A 15,847-nucleotide genomic window follows, 5' to 3' on the forward strand; every position below is an offset into this window, starting at 1 on the left:
TGGTGGCTATTGGCTGGGCACCGAGCTCTGAAGGCAGCACTCTGCCAGCAGCAGTGCAGAAGTAAGGATGGCAATACCATACCATGCCATCCTTACTTCTGCACTGCTGCTGGTGGCAGCACAATACAATACATACTTTAAAATATAGTATGAATATTTAATATTGTTTTATTTTCTAAATATGGATTGCATGAAAGGCTGTAATGGCTTTGAGGAAACTCTTCTTGTCTGTTAGATTAATAATGGGAGTAGGTTTGTTTGTGTGTTTGGCAGCTCAGCTGGTGAAAAAGAACATCTCTGCTTGGACCACGACTCTTCTGTTTTGTAAGAAATTGTGTGACATGACTTCTTTGGCATATTGAACCGGATGTTTGCAATACACAAATTGAACTACCGAGAAGGTCACCAAAAGACTTACAAGCCTCTTGGTCATCTGACAGCTGGACTATTAGGTATACTGTTGTGGTCTAGGAGCAGTGTTGTGGCAAACTAATTTACATGGGAAGATTATTATTTGATTACTAATGCTACTTCGTAGTCATCTTTTGATGATCGATACAGACTCTTCACCCATCTCATCCTAAACACTTTCTTGCTGTGAGAAAGTGTTTAGGATGGAAATATATATATAAAAATTAAAAAAAGGCCAGAAGGAGACCATTGTGATCATCTAGTTTGAGCTGCATAACACAAATCATGGAACTTCCCTGAATTAATTCTTGCTTCAGGTCCAATAACTGTGGTTGAACTAGAATATATATTTTAGAAGAACATCTGATCTTGATTTTAAAAATTCCCAGTGATGGAGAATCCACCATAACCCTTGGCAAGTTGTTCCAATGGTTAATTACCCTCACTGTTAAAATATTTGCATCTTGTTTATAGTCCTGACTTTGGCTATCTTCAGCTTCCGGGCATTGGATCTTGTTATACGTTATCTCTGCTATGTAAGGATCTGAAGGAGGTGGGCCTAGAATCTGGGGCTTTGAGGACACTTGGTCACTAACACTCCTTTGTCACCACCAGGAGAGACAGATGAAGCAGCACCTCACTAATCTTGAAAGGTCAGGTCATACAGGAAGTCCTGTCAGTACATCCAAGGTCTAGAGTGCCTGATTGGCTTGCACTCATGACTTAAGCCAGGAAATGACCTGGTTGGATTGTCCAAACAACTGAGCAGACTTCCTATTGCTGCCAATTGGACCCCACTCTTTGCTTGTGTCCTATGATCTGCATCCAGTCCTGTTCTTGGTTCCTGACCTGCTTCTGTTCTGTTCTTGGTTTCTCCTGCCTTACTCCAGCACCCAATCCCAGTTCCTGCCTTACCGCTGCTCCTTGTCTCATATCTGGTTCCTGCTGCTATGCCTGACTTTTGACCATCAGCTCTGATATCTGACTCTGACCCCTGGCTCGATTCTTGACTCTGACTTCAGCTCTGACCTCTTAGTTTGACTCCTGATGCAGACTCTGGCTCTGATCATTAGATAATGATCTTCCACTGTCTAGGAAGGAGTATGGCAGAAAGAGATCTAGGGTTCATAGTGGACCACAAGCTTAATATGAGTCTACAGTGTGATACTGTTGCAAAAAAAGCAAACGTGATTCTGGGATGCATTAACAAGTGTGTTGTAAACAAGACACGAGAAGTCATTCTTCCGCTTTACTCTGCACTGGTTAGGCCTCAACTGGAGTATTGTGTCCAGTTCTGGGCACCGCATTTCAAGAAAGATGTGGAGAAATTGGAGAGGGTCCAGAGAAGAGCAACAAGAGAACATGTCTTGAGAACATGACCTATGAAGAACATGTCTTGAGAACATGACCTATGAAGGAAGGCTGAAGGAATTGGGTTTGTTTAGTTTGGAAAAGAGAAGACTGAGAGGGGACATAGCAGCAGTTTTCAGGTATCTAAAATGGTGTCATCAGGAGGAGGGAGAAAACTTGTTCACCTTAGCCTCCAATGATAGAACAAGAAGCAATGGGCTTAAACTGCAGCAAGGGAGATTTAGGTTGGACATTAGGAAAAAGTTCCTAACTGTCAGGGTAGTTAAACACTGGAATAGATTGCCTAGGGAAGTTGTGGAATCTCCATCTCTGGAGATATTTAAGAGTAGGTTAGATAAATGTCTATTAGGGATGGTCTAGACAGTATTTGGTCCTGCCATGAGGGCAGGGGACTGGACTCGATGACCTCTCGAGGTCCCTTCCAGTCCTAGAGTCTATGAGTCTATAAGGCTGCCTATATCCTGGTTCCAAACATGTTAAATTGAAGAGCCCTCCGTCATTACTTTTTGATTCCCAGTTTGAGAACCTACAGTCTGTAGTCAAGTTAAGTTTAAACATTCTCATGGCTCTTTTGAATCCTCTCCAATTTTTCAATATCCTTCTTGAAGTGTAGACACCAGAACTAGACATTGTATTACAGCAGCGGTCGCACCAGTGCCAAACAAAGAAGTAATATAATGAGGTGGCCAAGCCGCAGCTCGTGAGCCTCATGCTGCTCTTTTACAGTGAAAGTGCGTCTTGCGGTGCTCCCCCATACTCCTCTCATTCTCCACCTACCAGACTAGGGAGGGAGGGAGAGGCTCAGGGTTTCTGCCCTCCTGCAGGGTGGTGGGACTAGGAGCCTCTGGCAGAGATGACTAGTGCCCGTTGAGAGTGGGGAGACACAATTTAAAGCTTTGTCCTCCCCCCAACAGCTTGAGTCATGCCCCCCCTCTTATCCTCAGTGGTCCCTCCCTGCAGTTCCCAAGTGCTAGCTCCCTGGGGAGTCAGCCACAAACAGCTGGGAGCTGCGAGGAGGGCCCACTGCTTTAGCTCTGTGGGGAGAGGCAGCAGCAAAAGCAGAGGCTCTCTCCTTGAAACTCCCAGCTGTTTGCCGCTGCCTCTCTCCACTGCCACAACTCCCAGCTTGCCTGCTACAGCAGCTGTCATGTAGGGAGGGAGTCCTGTGCCACCATGTGATCGAGGGGGCAAGCAAACTCTGGGAAAAATCTGGGGCGTATGTGACCCCTCCCCCATGCCTCACCTCTGCTTAGCAGAGAAGAGGGTCTTGAGACTTCAGCTCCATGGGGCATGTCTGCTGAATCTTGGGGCTTTCAGCCCCATGGGGCGTGCCTGCTGGGGCACAGACTTTTTCAGCAGGAGCAGGGCAGAGGGCAGAAGCCCCAAATCCCCGCAGGTGTCTCCCGTGCAGCTGAAGCCCTGAGGACCCCGCCACCACCACCGCAGGGCTGAAACCCTGAGAGGCTGCCCTGGCTCTCAAATTTCTGAAGGTTGTCATGTGCATCTCAGAGGGTCAGTAAGTTTGGCCACGTCTGTAATATAACTTTCCCACTTCATATTCTTCTGTTAATACATGGTAACAGGATGTTCTGCTCCTTTAAGGACCTGGGCCAGCTAGCGCTGCTCAGTTATCAGACTCAGCTGGGAAGTGTTCAGGTTAGGCCTGGGAAGGGCTGAGAGCTCACTTGACAAGGAAGCTGTAGGAGGCAGTTTGACTTCTGTGACTGGCCCTGGAGCAGAGGAAGAGGTGTAGAGTAAAGTGACTCTGGGCCCCTTTAGATTCTCTTGGTCAAGGGTTTTTGTATCTCATTTATTTAATAAACCATGTCTTCACAGAACATCCTGAAACAGACTTTGGCCTAGTATTAGTCTTTCCTGGAGTAGGGAGACAGGCCAGCAGCTTACATATATCCAAGGATCACACAATGCCTTTTAGCTACATTATTACACAGGGAGCTCCTGTGCAGCTGACTATCCTCCCAAGTCTTTTTCAGGATCACTGCTTCCTAGGATAAAGTCCCCATCCTGCAAGTGTGGCCTATATTTTTGTTCCTGGATGTATGCCCTTACATTTGGCCATATTGAAATGCATACTGTTTGATTGCTCCCAGTTTACCAAGTGACCCAGATCACTTTGTATGAGTGGCCTATCCTCTTCATTATTCACCTCTTCCCCAGTCTTTGGAGAGGACACAAACGGAAGCTATTAAGTAAAATATTTAATATCATAGGGCAAAGGGCTGATCTGTATAGGACCCCACTAGAAACAAACCCACTTGATGATTCCACATTTACAGTTACATTTTGAGACCTATTGTTAGCCAGTTTTGAATCTGTTTAATATTCACCGTGTTGATTTTGAATCATGTTAGTTTCTTATTCAAATGCCTTATGTGAAGTTTAAGTATATTGCATCAAGACTATACTTTTATCAACCAAACTCATACTCTCATCAAGATCACATGTTATGTTGACAAGATCTGTTTTGCATAGTCTTATGTTGATTGGCATTAACAAAATTACCCTCTTTTAATTCTTTATTAATAAAGGCTGGTATCCACTGTTCCATTATTTAGCCAGACATTGTTGTCAGTCTGACAGACCTATAATTACTTTGGTCATCTTGTTTACACTTTTGAACTAATAAGACAGCGTTAGCTTTCTTCCAGTTCTCTGATGTCCCAAGACTTACTAAAATCAGGCCAGCTTTTTTTAAAACTCTTGGATGCAAATTACCCAGACTTGCTGATTTAAAAAAATCTTACTGATATTTCATCATCATCAGGTATGATATGGTAGCTTTTTCCCCAGAACAGACCAGAAATATTTATTGAACTCTTCTGCCTTATCAACAGTTCTACCATTTCAAGCTTATAATTGACCAATAGTATTGCTAGTGTTACTTTTTCCTGATATACATATGATTCCTTTTTATTGTCATTAATTCTGCTGACCATAGATTTTTTTCTGTGCTGCTTTGATCAGTGTCCTGTAATTGACGTCTAAAAGACAGCCTTTTTCTCACTGATAATCTTTTAGCAGATCATATCTACATAACTCTGCTGTCTTGCATCTGTTTTTTTAAATGACTGTCTTGTTCATTAAATAAACTATTGCTAGTAAAAAATTATCAATAAACCCATCCTTCAATTCAAATTATCTTGTCAACTATTGCAATATTTTTAAGCTTCACTATCTGAGTTTGAGTAAAGTTATTAAAGAGCTATTAGCAAACTGTCTTAAGCAGCAGCCTCTCTTCTGCTTGTTCTAATATCTATCAGACCAGGTTATCTCCTTAGTCTCATGGACAGAAGACAGATTTAATTGTTGATACTAGATGTATGTGTCTTCAATATCATTAGTCACATGTTGCTGTTGATTTGCCTTCAAGAGACCTATCAGGAATTGGATGAATTACACAAAGCTGGCTTTCCTGGTTTCTTTTGATTAGGTAACCTAAAATCATGATGGGCTCCTCCTTCTCCCCAATATCTGACCTTTGGTGTCACTCGGAGTTTAGTTCTCTCGCATTCTCTATTCAGTATAGGTCCGAATAACAAGGGAGATCATGAGAATGTGTGGACTTAGGAAATTGACACCCAGATCCAGATCTCATCTTCATCAGACATAGCCAGCACTAATACTTGGATGTTCCAGTGGCTGAATGAGAAAAGTATGAGAATGAAAAATAGTTGGCTCAGGCTCACGCTGAGAAGGATGGAAGCATTGCTGGATGAAAGGGACTAGCAAGAGCTCTTGCCTCATCTTCTATAGAGGGTATTTATTTGCCTTCCTGTGGTCAAGGTGATGAGAAGACCTGGGTAATCATCTTAAATCCTTGGCAATCAAATAGAAACTGTAGTCAGGAACGCATTTTACCTTTTTTGCATCTCATTCTTTGGATCCAGATGTAGCCACAGTGATCCATGTCTTTATTGCCTCCATGCTGAACTGCTGCAACAGGCTGCTTCTGGTAGCCAAGTCTCAGGCCATGTAGCAATGGCAAATGGTCCATCATGAAAAGGCTCATTTGTGCAACGTAAACTGATGAGTACCTCACATCTTTTTTGTATATACCAGCTCCCCATCCAGTTCTAGATCTTCTTTGAAGTGTCCTTATATTACTATAATGTTTTCAATCAGTTGTAGTCAGGCTCTCTTAGAAACTGTTTCTTGTTCCAGGTTTCACTCGGACATCTTAGAGCCTAGGTGTTCTTAGCTGAAGTCTTCAATTGTGGAATTCTTTACCAAAGAAGGCCAGGTTGAGCCTGGCTATTACCACCTTGAAATACAAAGCAAAAGGCATCTATTTGTTCCCTCAATAATGATGGCTACAGAACAGCTGATGTGGTCTGTCAAGGAGACAAAGCAAAAACATTTCACAGAAGAGAGTGATGGAAATTAGTTCTCTTTCAGATGACAATGATACTTTAAAACTTGTAAGGGGTTGGCACCACAGGGGTGAGTCCCCCTGCCGCTTGTCTCCAGGAATTAGCTCATTTTCCAGCCAGGAGCACCCTCTGCAGGCCGGTGATCTGCCTTACCTCACTCTGGCCCCGTGTCTCTCCCAGGACCCTGGTGCTCCTTCACTGGGTTTCTGCCCCCCTTCCAGAACTCCTCAGTCTCAGGGTCTCCCCTCCCAGGGGAACTCCCACCTCGCCTCAGTGTACGGCTACTGCCAATCACCATCTAGCCCCACTTCCTGGGGTAGACTGCAGTACATGCCACTCATCACAGGCAAGGTTGGGTTGGACCTGCTGTCTCTCTCTCTAGCTGGGCTGCCCTTTGCAGCCCCGGTACTGGTCTTAGGCCCTCAGCTAGGCTTGCAGCCTGGAGGTTTTCCAGGCTGGAGCTCCCTAGCTCCTCTAGCATTCCCCAGCCCTGCTCCACTCCCAGTACCCTGCTCAGCTCCCTTGCAGCCAGGCCCTTTTCTCTCTACAAGCAGAGAGAGACAGACTGGGTCCTGGCTCATTGCCTCTTATAGGGGCCAGCTGGGCCTGACTGGGGCATGGCCACAGCTGAGCCTACTTTCCCCAATCAGCCCAGGCTTCTTGCCCCAGCCACAGTCCACTCCTGGGCTGTTTTTAAACCCCTCAGGGCTGGAGCAGGTAACCACCCCGCTACAGACCTCTAAATGCCACTGAAGTGGCTGCATCAAAAATGCCAACCGTAGATACTGTCTTTAAGACTCACAAAAAGAATGGTTTGTATATATTACTTTTGCATTCTCGTAGGCTGCAAGTTAGGGATGGTATGGTGTTGGTTTGTATTTGACCCCGATAAACCTGTCCAGTCTCTGCCACAGACCATTACGTATGCTTCCTTTATATCTGAATGCCATGGATGAAAATTATGTTTTTTAGCAGTCTTAGGGTAGCAGTTATGCAGAAGCCCTTGCACCCACTGGCTGAACACTTACATGAATGTGATGAGTGACCATCCATATTTTGATTGTTGTTGATAGCCCTTTGCTTGTTCTGGGTGATTTTTTTTTGTTAAAAAGTTCACATAATGTGCCTTCAGTCACTTGTGTTTAAATGCATTTTCTTGAGTTCCTCAGTTTGAGAGAGTTTTTTGAAGTCATTCTCTCATTTGGCTACTGTCTAGTTTTTTAATGACGAGTGTTCTGTGGATGCCCTATCTACAAAATTCCCTCTTTTGGACTATAATTTGATTGATTTATTTTCGGATTCATTTTTATAAAAATACTTCCCCAGTACTAAGGACAATTGAACTTCTAAAAGCTCAATCTTAATTCTTTTAACTCAAATTTTAGCTGCTTGTTCTCTGTCTGTCTTCTGTTTTACCAAAAAGACTCAGGCTCTAATTCCTTTTTGTTGATATTGGACAAAGTTCACTTTCAGTCACTGTCTGGAGTTCTTGCTCCACCTTGAATCTCTGCGGAGCATCGTGTTGAGATAACTTGTTTATTGCTTTGAGTGCCATTGAAAGAAAATCTGATCTGAGTATTTTTAGCACAATCTTTTTATTATAAGGATTAAATGTATTTTTCACTTATGCAACAGTTTTATTTTTCTTTTATAGAGTTTTATGCTCAGTGGCTTTTTAATATGTGTCCATTCTTAACTCCTCAATTTTGTAATGGTTCTCCAATATGGTGAATTTGCAGCTCTTTTAACTGGTGAATGCCTTTAATTATTCTCTCCTGTAATAGATCTAGGACTGAGTCTCCCCTTTCCTCTCATTCACTTTCTTTTCCCTTGTTTTAGTCTTTGTTTTTCTGTCCCTGGAGATGTTTCAGTTGCATCGCTATAATCAGTCTTCTTCCTTCGGTTTAAAAAAATTGTGTAAGGAAATCATGAAAAAGCTACATTTTTGATTGTTTGAGTAGGCGTCCAAAATACAGGAAGCATGATGCAAACTTGTAGAAATCAGGGTTATAATCAGCTTTTTCATTTTTTAAATAAAACGGTAAATGTCAGTGCAATCCAAGAAGAGATGAAAAATTCCTATTGTAAGACTTGCTCATGAAAATTAGTCTTCGCTTTTAGCAAATAAAGACCATTTTGCAACAAATAAATTGTCAGTGTCCATTTGTTTTGGGAGGGAGGGCAATGATTGTGGATTTGCTCCTGAAAATATAATCAATACACACACAAAGTATAAAGTAGTTGGGCTTTCTACTCATACAGCGTATGACCCACAAAATCAAGGAAATGAAAAGGTAAATAACTCTTCTATCTACAAGCTCATACCTTACCATTACCACAATTTCTGTATACTGGAGGGGAGCCCAGGCAGCGCAATTTAACTCCCCCCCCTTCACCTTTCTGCACACGCCACTGTACCAGATTATTTTCCCCCAACACTAGTAGTTGATTTTGTAGGGAAAGGATAATTTGGTGATGGGTGGTAGAAGACTGGCACCCCTAGAGTGGCAGAGTTGAAGTTTAGTACTTGTGGTAGTAGTAGTAATTTGTGTGTTTGTAGGTGAAAGCGTTATTTACCATTATGTGGGCTAAATTTTTGTTTCCTTTGTGGATTTGTGTTGAGCAACTTTAAGTACTTCACAGGTAATTTTTTTTTTTGCATATTAATTTCCTAGGTTTTTTAAATACTTGATGTGGGGATTGGAGAAGGTGAGAAGGTGGTCCTGTTGGAGGTAAAAATGCAGATGCTGATGGAGAATTTTATCTGTCAGTAGCTGTGCATTAATCATTCTTTGTTGTAGGATAAAATCTGACAGGAAAATAGTGATCCCAAAAGAGAAGATTTCAGGTGAGCTTGTCCCCCACCCACTAGTCAGTTTTACATGCACCTGACCACTGTCAACTAATTGGGTATGTATGGTTATTCTTTTTGGTTAGAATAGGAACAGCAGTAAAAAACTAATATAAATCTAAAAACTTTTTTTATAAAACAACTAGTTCTGGTGCATCAGGTAATCAGGATCCATTTCTTTACCAATTTGAGTAGGTAAAAATGTTAAAGACAGAGAGAGTGATCAGCATTCCTAACTGGATTTGCTAACAAGTGTCTCCATCATGTTCTAAATTCTTATTGCAGATGGTAGGGGCCAGTGAGGAAAGAGACATATTTTCTGGCCAAGTGGCTTCAGCTTTATTGAACCTGGATATCTCCTAAAAACAGCACAGCAGAGGAATGGTAAAATGGAAGAGCATGGGAGCATCTACATGCCCGGATACCTAGCCCAAGTCTTCTGTAACCTGGTGATCATGGAAACAATCTCCAGTGGCATAAGATATCCTGCTACTATTTGTTTCCTGTGATAAGGACTAACAGATCTCTGATCAGGGCCTGGGAAGAAGCATCCAAAACCTACTTGTGGTTGTGAAATGTTCAGGCCTTAGAGTGAGTTGCAGTTGCTAAACCTCTTGGGACACCAGGTCCATAGCTCCTCCTTGTTGTAGTGACCAACCTCTTTTCTGGAGCAACTACCAAAACCTTTTCTCCCTGGCAACAGGAAAAGGAAAATTAGCAGTGTTGTTAGCAATGTTCATTACAATCCTATCCCTAAGAGTAGTGGTTCTCAAACTTTTGTACTAGGGACCCCTTTCACATAGGAAGCCTGAGTGTGACCCCCCCCCAATGAAAAACAATTTTTACATATTTAACACCATGATAAATGCTGCGGGCAAAGTGGGGTTTGGGGTGGAGGCGGACATTGTGATCCCCCTGCCCATGTAATAACCTCGCCATCCCCCCGGAGTCCCGACTCCCAGTATGAGAACCCCTGCTTAATCGTAGAGTATTAGTGTTAGACGAGAACTCAGGAAGTCATCTAGTCCAGTCCCCTGCTTAAGGGATGTTGTGGCCTCCTCTTATGAGGTAAGGCTCCAGTATCTGACCTTTAGAAAACTTCACTTACGTACTGCTACAATTTGAAACCAGACTCTCTCCTTGAATGGGTGCAGGGACTGGTTTTTCGAGCACTAACTGAGACTCATGGAATGGGGTGGGAGGAGGTGCTCAAACACATCAGAAATAATATCCCATTATTAAAGATGTGCCAGACCCATTGTTACAGCTGAGTACATTACAAACATTGTACCATTAAAGCATGGTCCTGAGCCCCTTAAGTCTTTAGTGGATACTTAAACCATTAATACCATAACCTGCTGGGGAGCAGTTCCTATCTGAAACATATGCTAAGGAATTGATGAATTATTACTGTGTGGGGTCATGGCACAAACCCGTACTAGTTTAATTACTTTCTTTAAGCATTTATACAAATTCACACAAATAATATATAACCCAAGGTTACATTTTGTTTAAAAATAATGTGTTGCAAAATACACAGAACAAGTTCTCCAGTTATGGAGGAGAGAGAGGGCCTATGCCAATAAAGTGGTGAGGCTGATATTGTAGAGAGTGAATACAGTTTCAGTCCTTAATTTCATCTCTGTCAAAGTTCTTGCCCGAAGCACTATCTTTAAGTAATCGGGTCACTGATGTCAAATCCCAGAATAACTCTCATTTCCCATCAAAAGCGGCCTTAAATTATGATGGAGAGAAAAGTATTCTGATCTTTTCTTCACATTTCTATTATTTCAGAATAGTGAAGTCCCTTCTAGCCTTTGTCGCTGTCCTGAGATCTCAAAAATAGTATTTTGGCCCCTTTATAGTATGTGCAGCGAGCAGAGTTGTGTCAGTTATCCTAATCATATAGTACGACGACAACGATGATTCTTCCATGCGAATTTTTGTGGCTCTTTCCTTATGGGAATATGATAAGCATTTTAAAGATAGATAGGATCTTCTTTCACATCCAGGTTCAGAACTTTGATACAAGAAAGTAGGTCTGAATAGACTTTCCCTCAAGGGAAACTTGCACTTCTACATTTCTGACTCTTCCTTGTCTCTCTCTCCCTGTATTCCAGTTGAAAATCTGTAGCCATAGTGTCTTTCATTAGTTTTGGAATCTATCATTAGTTTCAGTTCATTTTCAGTTCATTTTAAGGTGACCAGATGTCCCGATTTTATAGGAACAGTCCCAATGTTTTTGGTCTTTTTCTTATATAGGCTCCTATTACCCCCTGACCTCCTGTCCTGATTTTTCACACTTGCTGTCTGGTCACCCTAGTTAATTTTATTATGCTGTCCAAGTTCTGCACCCTTTATTTATTTATTTTTTAAAAAAATCCTGGCTTCTCATATAGTGCAGATTCTCCAAATTTTGTTTTTCAAAGAGGAGACCTTGTGTTGCATTATTCTGCTCCACTGTTCTTTGCCAGAAAAATGCTATAGTTGAATGTTGCTGAGTGAATCTGTGTGGTGCTTCCTCTGAGCCCCAAGTTCAGGTACTACCTCCAGTATCTTTTTTTTTTTTTTTTTGAATACAGATTCCCCTTGGTTTTGGGGATACTACCATCTGATTTTTAAAAGTGTTCTGGTAACACCTCACTTACTTCAGACTTGCAGACCCAATGCTACCTTTCAGTGGAAAAATCTAATTTAAAATACTGGAGCAATTTTTCTTTTAGGTTGGAAGGTAAAGATTAATGACTTCAGTAAGAATTCTAAGGAGCATATGCAAGGACTCAGAATCCCCTGGGAAATTGGGGGCTGTCATCATGGAGCTCGGGACATGGGTACATACCAAAAGCATCGGGTTTTTTTTAGTCTTGTTTTTGTTTTTTTGCCCCTCCAATGCATCCACAAATGCACTCAACATGACAATCGATGCTCCTGAGTGTGTTTGTGTACATTTTTTAGTTTCTTCATACTTTTTAGTTAGAATGTATTTAAGGAATTGTTTAAAAAGTAGAGTTACAATACTAAAAAACAAAAAACTTTCCCCTGCATCATCTGCCATGTGTGTCCTGTCTTTGGGCTAATGTATATAGATAAGAAAGTGAAACTGACCAGGCTGGTTTCACTTCTGATTATAAGGAAATGCAAGAAGTAAACTCCATAAATACTGAAAAATGAAAACTATAGTATATTAAACTACTTCAATTTTTAATCATTTCATGAATTATTAAAAGCACGTATTAATTTGTATTTAAAAATGACTGTGTTCCTGTAAATGTTAGTTTGTATACTTCTGATGAAATGTACATTCTGAAGTTTTGAAAAACCCTTATGCTATAATATAGTAAATTGAAATATTTTGCATTTGACCTTTTTCTGTAACTATGGAATAATTTATCATTAATATGTTACATCACACTACCCTCTACAAGGTTGAAAAACTAGTAATGTTACAGGACGATATCAGATATTTACTTACGGATATAAATACAGTAAGATGTTTTGGTGACATAATAAGTCAGTGCTTATGATGTCACCAAAATGTAAGACTCATTTAGAATCTTGTGAACAGCTTATCTCCTGCTATTTTTTAAATTTTGTTATGGAGCTCATGACTGCTTGATTATTCAAGCCATGTTTCCTTCCACTTCCCTTTATGTAAGGTGATGTTTTTAATACTAAAGAGATATATTAGTAGTAAGAGATATTTGTGTAGGATTGCAACTCTTAATTGTTTTTCTATCCAGCTGCTGCCCATTTTTCTGTGGCTATTTCCAGCTCCTCTCTCAGAGGCTATTTTCTCCACTGCCCATTCTCTGCGGCTCTCCACATTTGGTACTCTTGTTCTTGTTTCAATTTCCTCAGCACTAATTCAGCCAACTCCAACTGAACAGCTGCTTTGTTGAGCATTATGCCAGGCTGACCTCCAGTGTTCCTAGGGGACATGTACTTCTGCATTCCCCACACCCTTATTTCTTTCTGAGGGGTTTGACTGCTCTACATGTTACTTACCTTGTGCCATGAGCATAATTCTCATCTCCTGTATGTTTCTTTCCTGCTGCAGTTAATCCGTGTTCTGTGCACAGATGCTCACACTGCGCTTTGGTCAGTTTGGCATATGTTTCTTGTTTGCTTATTTTGTGCTGCCTTTTGTTCTGTTGTCCTTTCTTGAAATAAACAATCAGAAAACAACAAAACAACCTTTTTCTTTCCTCTCCAACCTTATTACTTATGAATCTTTAGGAGGTGTGTATCAGTATACTTTGTAAGTGACCTTGAGTGTGAACATTGGTTAGCTCATAAATTGGGTTCAAATCCTGTTGACAATGCTACTGTGACACATTTCAGGGTTAGCTGAGGTGTCCCGAATGAATCGCTACCATCTGCTCACAATGGGAGGGAGCCCTGTCTGTGCTCACCAGGTGAAACTCTCTCCAGCTACTGGCAATGCAGGCACTCTGCTCTGGGCTCCATGAGCCCTGCTCTTTCTCTTTGCAGGCTAGCAATTTACATATTCCACTCTGTTACAATGGAGTCCCCCATTCCCTATCGTCTTCACACCTTAGTGCACTCCTGGTGTCTGCAGCCTCTGGAAACAGTGCACCCTAGTTCACAGGTTTCACTCTCCTTAGCACGAGGTGCTTTGATAGGTAAAACCAAATGGAAGTTTATTTAACAGAGCTTGGGATAAAGATTCAAATAAAAGCAAGGATAAGAGTTTGAAAACAAAAGGTTACAGATGAAAGAAAAACATAAAACATTCTATAGCTTATATTTATTAACAAGTTATTTCCCTGTCTTATAAAATACTTCTCACTCAGTGGTTAGTTCTTTCAGCACTTGTCCAGTTTTGAAAGCTGTGATCCACTTTTCATGAGTCACTCTTGCTTTCAAAGTCTTTCCTTTGTAGTGGATCACTGCTTGGGCCATTTCTTCTCTTATACAGTCACAAGCTATTGTTTCTTAGTCCCAGAGGGCCAGCTCTTCTGAGAACTCTCCTGGGGTTGGTTTGTCTTTGAGTATACTCAAGACTGCATCTTCCCCAAACAGTAAACATAAACTGGCTCAGCTGAAGGATGTTCATTGTTCTCATGTTGGTTGGGTCTGCTCTCAGACTTTCCTTCTTGGGTGATAGCTGTCACTCCCAACAGATTTGGAACATACATATCCTACATGTTACATAACTCTAAAATTGATTCCTATAAAAACATCTTGCAATAGTCGTCACAATCAGCTAGTTCTTAGCTTTTGGCAGAGATCACACATTACCTTCTTTGGTGTAATATGGAGTAAATGGTTGGACATGTAATACAGGGATTCTCAACCTTTTTCTCTGAGGGCTCCTCTTGACATGCTATAAAAACTCCAGGGCCCAGCGGGGGTGGAGGAGCCTCATGCCAGGGCCTTGGGCATAGGCATAGTTGATTGGTGGAGTGGGGGGGGGCAGGGAAGGGGCTAACAGGGCTCAAGCCACCTCTGCATGGCAGGGTCCAGGGAGGGAGTACCATCTCCACCCCCGACTCACCTCAGCAGGCCACTCAGGCTGCCTGGGTTGGGGAGGGGTGCGCAACCAAAAATTATAATTCAAAGGTGGAGGCTTAGCTCAAAAAGTTTGAAAACCACTTAGGGTGCAGGAAGGGACTCACTAGGGGCTGTGTGTGGACAGGAGATAGAGAGTCGCTAGGGGCTGTGTGCAAACAGGGGTAGCTCAACTTGCAGGGAGGGGGTTGTTGGGGCTGTGTGCAGGCAGAGGGGTAGCACAATGTGCAGGGAGAGGGGTACTAGGGGCTGTGTGTGAGAAGGGCGTAGCTCAGGGTGTAGGGAGAGGGGTATTAAGGGCAGTGTGCTGGGAGGACTCCTGGAGGGGTCTGCCAGCCATGGGGCTGGGCCCCCCCACCTGGGGCTGGGCCCCCCCACCTTGGGGTGCTCTTACCGACTGCCTCTGTGGAAGCAAAGTTGGCTGGGAGCTGAGGAGCAGCTTCAACCTGGGGCACCAGCAGGAGAGGAGGGAATGCTGCCATTGCCTGCTACATGGCACCAGCCAGAGAGCAACAGCTGCCTCGCACTGCCTGGCTCTGGTTTCCTGCTTTTGACCTGGCCAAGTGGTGGGGAGATGGGGTGGGGGTGGGGTGGGGAGGTGTGAGCTGCCCCCAGGGCTGCTGTGATCTTGTGCTGCAGTTGGTGGCGGGAGATGCTCCCCTTGGGGCAGAAGCTCTGAGTGCATGGGCAGAGTTGAGGGCATGGAGGGCATCAGGGCTTGGAGCACCAGGATTCAGCCCCACATGGATCCCCAGTTGAGAACCGCTGATGTAATATACCTGCCAGGGCAAAACTGAGCATATCTGTGTCACAGATACATTGGTAGGCTCCTTTCTTTTTTCAATTTACTTCTGTGTTGTGTATAGTTGAGGAACTGAAGCTTTGTGGGAAAAGTATACTAGCTTTCATATGGATTATTTATATAGAAACCTGAGATACTCTATACTGTCTGGGAATTTCAAAAATGCAATGATTGTTAAGCATTTCATTTTCTAAGTATTGCTCAGATATGTTATATACAGATTTACAGACATTTCAAGTTTGTGAAATAGGCCACTTTGGAACATTGCTCGTATGCATTTTCATGTGGTTTAATCGTATGAGTCATTGCAACCTTAGTTGTGGAGCTGCTAGGATGACTTCATAACGTGTTATGCCAGTCTTGCAAAATTGTCACACACACATACACACTAATTCAGGTGAAAATCTACTAGGCTGTCTGAACCATGACAATGCAGTGTGGCCCATCTATCCTAGTTTGTGCACATCTATGGGGAAGAAGAAGGGTGAA

At 42.5% G+C, this 15,847-nt stretch overlaps 1 protein-coding gene across 5 annotated transcripts in view; it reads left to right on the forward strand.

Moving 5' to 3' along the window:
• Positions 1-15,847, forward strand: part of TTBK2 (tau tubulin kinase 2) — a 202,933-nt gene that overhangs the window by 6,674 nt on the left and 180,412 nt on the right. Inside the window, exon 2 of one of the 5 annotated variants that reach the window (XM_050956638.1) lies at positions 8,849-8,905. The exons of the other annotated variants lie outside the window; for them this stretch is intronic. The gene's annotated coding sequence lies outside the window, so the exon portion shown is untranslated. The remainder of the gene's footprint in view (positions 1-8,848; positions 8,906-15,847) is intronic. 5 annotated transcript variants of the gene reach the window in all.

The sequence above is a fragment of the Gopherus flavomarginatus genome, chromosome 5 (assembly GCF_025201925.1).
Source record: "Gopherus flavomarginatus isolate rGopFla2 chromosome 5, rGopFla2.mat.asm, whole genome shotgun sequence".
NCBI classification, from domain to species: Eukaryota; Metazoa; Chordata; order Testudines; family Testudinidae; genus Gopherus; species Gopherus flavomarginatus.